The 5,326-nt window shown below is 30.3% G+C and overlaps 1 long non-coding RNA gene across 1 annotated transcript; it reads left to right on the top strand.

Moving 5' to 3' along the window:
- Positions 1 to 724: 724 nt before the first annotated feature.
- Positions 725 to 1,426, top strand: LOC132753237 (uncharacterized). The gene is made up of 2 exons (XR_009628929.1): positions 725 to 1,003; positions 1,221 to 1,426. It is a non-coding gene; the product is annotated as an uncharacterized LOC132753237 (long non-coding RNA).
- Positions 1,427 to 5,326: the final 3,900 nt, after the last annotated feature.

The raw sequence follows: 5,326 nt of genomic DNA on the forward strand, positions 1-5,326 counted from the left end.
ACTTTTTTGTTAACCAGAAATTGAACTTAGAAATTTTTACTAGACAGATTTTCTGAATTTAGAGAAATTTCTGCAGAAGACAAGTAAATTATAAATCGAATAAGTGATCAACAATTATTTTGCTGCTTTTATTCATTGTTAATTTTCAAAACTAAAATATTGTTTGTACAAACATAAATATACATAATCATTAATTGATAAAAAAAAAACTCCACTACAAAACTAAAACTTAGAACATAATTATATAATGATTTTGTGGTGACTTTTGCATAGAATATATTTCACTGTGTTAAATTTGGGTATGAAACTAAACTCATATATTAAGCTTATTAATGTAATATAATTAAATGAGTAATATCCCTGAAAATTTCTTATCAACAGGATAAATAAATAAATACTGCCTCTAGTAACCACTCTACTATGATTTTACACCACAGACCTGATAACACACAGATCAGATCGTAAATTCTGCTACAGTCCAGACTGTTCCATGTGATTTATTTTGGGGAAAGCAACAGTTACTTAGTACATTTTATATGAAGAGTCTGTTAAGAAGGACTTTGCAAAGTTTTTTTTTTAAATATTTATTATGAATTTTGGATTCTTTTTCCATTTATTTTCTGGTATGTTTATATAATTGTGAAAATGAAATGGTGGGTTGGATTATCCCTGTTTACCATCATATCATGGACTTGTCCATAATTTGAAATCTAGCTAAGAAATATGGGTCAGCAGAAGCTGAGACAGTGGAAATAAAGCAAATAACAAAGGATTTTATTGATAGTTAAAAATTGTGGTGATAATATATAAGCAATTTTTGAGATAATATTTTGTTTAAAGTGTAAGGATTGAATATTTTTGAATTTTTCAAAGAAAAAAAATTAAGACTTAGCCTTGTGAATGAAAATGACAATAATCTTGATATGCTCAGTTGTAAAGGAATTTTGAATGCTACATTATGACCTTGGACAAGAAGATAAATACCAATATCATAAAAATTCAGGTAAGTAACTTTTGGATACATTTAAACAATAAAAATATATTTCAAATATATTAAATAATTTTGCATTAATTTTGAGAGTAAATTTGTAACACTAAGGTTGGTTGTAATGAATTATAGTTTAAATGCATGTATAATTATAACTGCATACAATGACAAGAAACAATAATATAAGATATTAGTGGTGGCAGTGTTTTACTGATGACTGTTTGTGTTTCAGGATATGTCTCAAACTGGTGTAAAAAGAATGGGAGAGGAGGAGACAAGGATATCAACGATGCCGCATAACTCAAAGCAGATCAGTTATGCTTGGAATAAAAATGAAAACAACTGGCTGAACAGAAAACATTTACAGTGAAATAAAATGAAATAATTTGCCATGGATTAAAACAATACAATAGCAGTGCAATAAAAATATATCTCGTGTTTCTGTTTTTTGTGTGTGACTCTTTTACGTACTGTACATGCACCCTAATTTAGAAAAGATATGGTAAAGCTCACAAAGATAACTTAAAAGCTTTGTAATTGTGATCACCTATTGTCTGTCTGTACATTTTGGATTCCAATTATTCTTATGCAGCTAAATAATAATGTTGTATCCATCCATATAATTCAGCTTTATTAAGTGTACCATCACAAAATTGAACAACTTCATTTCCTAAGGCGGATTTTTTGCTAGTATTCCTTAGAAAGAATTTTCTCCTGCTAGTGATTTTTCTAAGTAGGTATTTTTTTCCTGGTTAAAATATTTTAGGCGGAATTTTTTCCGGCTAAGAATTTTCCTAAGGCGGAATTTTCTCCTGCTAGTGCTTTCCTTAAGCTGAATTTTTTCCTGGTTAAATTTTCCTAGGCGGATTTTTTTCCCTCTACCCTAACTGTTTTCCTCCTAAGAAAATTTGCATATTTCGCAGCGTATTCCTGCTTATAGGAGGAATCTGTGATATGTAAACCTGAAATGCCTTAGACGGATTACGCCTAGTAGCTAGGAGGAATTTCTGCTTTTTTCAGGGCGGAAGTTTTCGTACGGGATTCATTCATTCATTCATTTATTAGTTTTATTTGCACTGCGCGCTCCTAACCAATTTATTTATGTTAGTACGTACTAATAAACTTTAACCTATACTTATTAAATATTTCATTGTAAAATTTGGTTCGTAAGAATAGATATTTGTTTTAATACACTGTGAACAGAATGACGTTCTACGACATTGCGCTGGCACCCTTACTTCACGATATGCAGACGATATTTTACTTCTGCTTACTATATACATATATTTAAACTGCCACTTACACATATTATAAAGTGGAATTGTTTTCCTTAAATGCAATCTGTTAAAAAGCCTATCTGTTAGTAAAGCTGCCATAAAAAAGTATCTCGATAAATGATTGTTTGCGAAATCAGTGAAGTTCGTGAAACTCGTCTTTATTTTGCCGCTCCCGGTTTTTCTATTTTTGTGTGTGTATGTGTGTTCCCTGCCCGGCTTCTCAACCTTATAAAGATGTGATTGTTCGTGCGCGATATTTCTAGCAGGAATGTATGCGTGTGTTCCCGTCTCGGTTTCCCAACTTAAGCTATGATTTCGTGTATTGCCTATCTTGTAGGTATAATTTCTTATATTATGATCTATTTTAACCAAGAAAATTTTATAAAAACAACATCATACTTAATTCTTATCACAGAGCATGTATTATGCATCTTGCACAGAGGATATAAAGGGGATATATCGATTATTGTTTTTCATTTTTTTTTGTATTAATCTGGAGACAGTGTTTTCTTGCTTTCTTTATAAAAGAATGGATCCTCACCTATTTTTCTATTAATTTGCAAGTTATACCTTTGCTTTTTGCACGGTCCAATATTTAAGTGTGCATTTTTCACGCTTAACATCTTATTTCAGCGTATTCATTTCTAAATGTAGTTGTTCAGTGTTTGTATCTAGGTAAGCGCCCGTAATTACAATGAGAGGTTATTTTTAGTATATAATACATCCGTAATGATTTTTTTTTTCAATGTAAAAGTAAATCATAAAGTATGTATAGGCATTTTTTGTCAGCCACCGCCCCCATTCTTTTCCTTTAATTGATCGCATTATGTTGTGATATTTCTCGCATCGCGTTATTAAATCATCGATATGATTTTTCCATTTTCAAGTTTATCAAATTTCATTCCTAGTAATTTCGCCGGATACTTGTACCGATTTCTTTGTTTTTCTATAAATATAATTTGCTTTTTGATAGATTTTATTATGAAACCGTATGCTTTAGTCCAGTCATCTATTTTAGTTAGTAGTGTTTTTATTTTTTCTATGAATTTACTTATTTAAGATGGTATTTTACTTAATATATTTAAAAAAATGTCAACGACTCCAAGCAATTAATTAAAATTTGTTTACATGTTTAGTTTCTTTTTATAGATTAAACCGAAACACCGTATCCGTTCTGTATATTCTTGATATTCGACGAGACTGACGAATAGGGCCGAAAAGTTGCGACTTGATTTCTAACAATGCAATTCCGCAATTTTGGTCATTTGTATTTCAAGAGATAACTTTGAAATGTTGAACCTGATTCTTTATCTTGTAGATGCTTGTTCTGATCGAGGTAATGCGGTCAAAGCGCCTTAAGACCCCGATCAGATTAAGACAGCACCTCCGGATGCCTGATATTTATGATTGTCAAGAGTAAGGTACCCGTCTGTAGATTTTCCACAGTCTTTCTGGAAAAACTCTGGAAAATAACTGATTTTCCATGAATTTCCATGAATTTTCATGGAAACAAGCTTTTTTCCACAGTATTTACAGAGTACTCTGGAACAATTTTCATGGAGAACTCTGGAACTTGACTTTTTCATCAAAGAAATAACCATGAAACAGTTCTGGAAACTCTGGAAAGTTAACACTTAGACAATTTTGAAGGAGTTTTACTCTGGAAAACACTAAGTCATTTTTGAGAAAGTTTTGGACTTAGGAAATTTTCATTTTATTTTTGCATTTACATATACTTCACTTAATACATTTAACTTTAATATTTTTTCCTAAGTAGGCATAATTAATCTTTTTAATATAAGACAGTTTTCTGGTTTTAAGACATAATGAAAATAAAGACAATTTAAAATATGGCAATGACACAATTGTAAATTGTTGAAACAGCAAGAACAAATGAATTTAATTACTTAGCATTGAGATTGGTCATACATGTGTACTAATTGTAATTACAAGTAGCATAATAAGCCCCTCAAGAGCTCAACTGTTTCTTTTTTATTGCAAACAAAAACAAAAACAAAAAAAAACATGCAACTCCATTGCCACACTTTGGCATTGAAAATGTATTAAGGTATTTTTTCATTTAACTCTCATTATTTTCAAGGTATCTCATATCAAGCCTCAGATCTGAGAGGTTCATTATTATATATTACCCTCAGTTAGAAAAAATAAATACACAAATAAAGAGAAACAAGTTAAATTTAAGAACAAATGTAATTGTTATGCACTTATGTTTCTTTATTAATTGATGATAAATTTATTATGTATCTCTATTGAAGTATATATTTTATCTATATATTCATCCTGTGTAGAAGTAACTTATGTATAGTGATTAATTTCTGGAACATTCAAATCAGCATCAGACACAATGTAAATATTTATGACCTCTCAAGTGGAACCCACTGTTTTCATAAACACCAAAAATGCGTTCCAGAATAAAAAAGGAAATTCCAGATGTCCTTTTTCCGGGGGTCTACCTAAAGACACTTTTTCAGCAACAAATTTACATGCAGAGAAGAGCGAATGAGTGTTGCCAAACTTAGAGGAATAATTCCCCTATCTTTTAAACCTCAAACGCATTGTACCTGTCCGTTTGCAGATGATATCCCTTCATCTTTTTTCGAAGGATAATGTTGGAAATCGTTGTTCGGAGTTATTTGATGAACACATATACGTATACATTAGAAAATGTATTTCTTATACTTTTAAAAGGATAAGTAATACTGTCATTAATGCAGTTAATTCTCCGTAATTGGTATAGTGCAGGCATATGGACTAATACTGTTCAATTAAATTAATATACATGATACATTTTTCATCGCATTCCTCATACGTTAGTATGATCTTTGCCTTTGATTGTTATTTATTGAGATGAAAATGTTGCATGATATATGGTTTACCCCTGTTTTATTGAAGAGGATATGATCAACGACAAAATGGATAGTAATAATATAACTCAAACATTTGTTTTATTTTTGTGACAATTCGTTACTTTATTTAACATTTTCCATCATACATCATATTGTTACAATGAAAATATGTAGTAAGTAAACAACAAAAGTAA

The sequence above is a fragment of the Ruditapes philippinarum genome, unplaced genomic scaffold, assembly GCF_026571515.1.
Source record: "Ruditapes philippinarum isolate M1 unplaced genomic scaffold, ASM2657151v2 ctg14854_1_1_1_1, whole genome shotgun sequence".
Classification (NCBI taxonomy): Eukaryota; Metazoa; Mollusca; class Bivalvia; order Venerida; family Veneridae; genus Ruditapes; species Ruditapes philippinarum.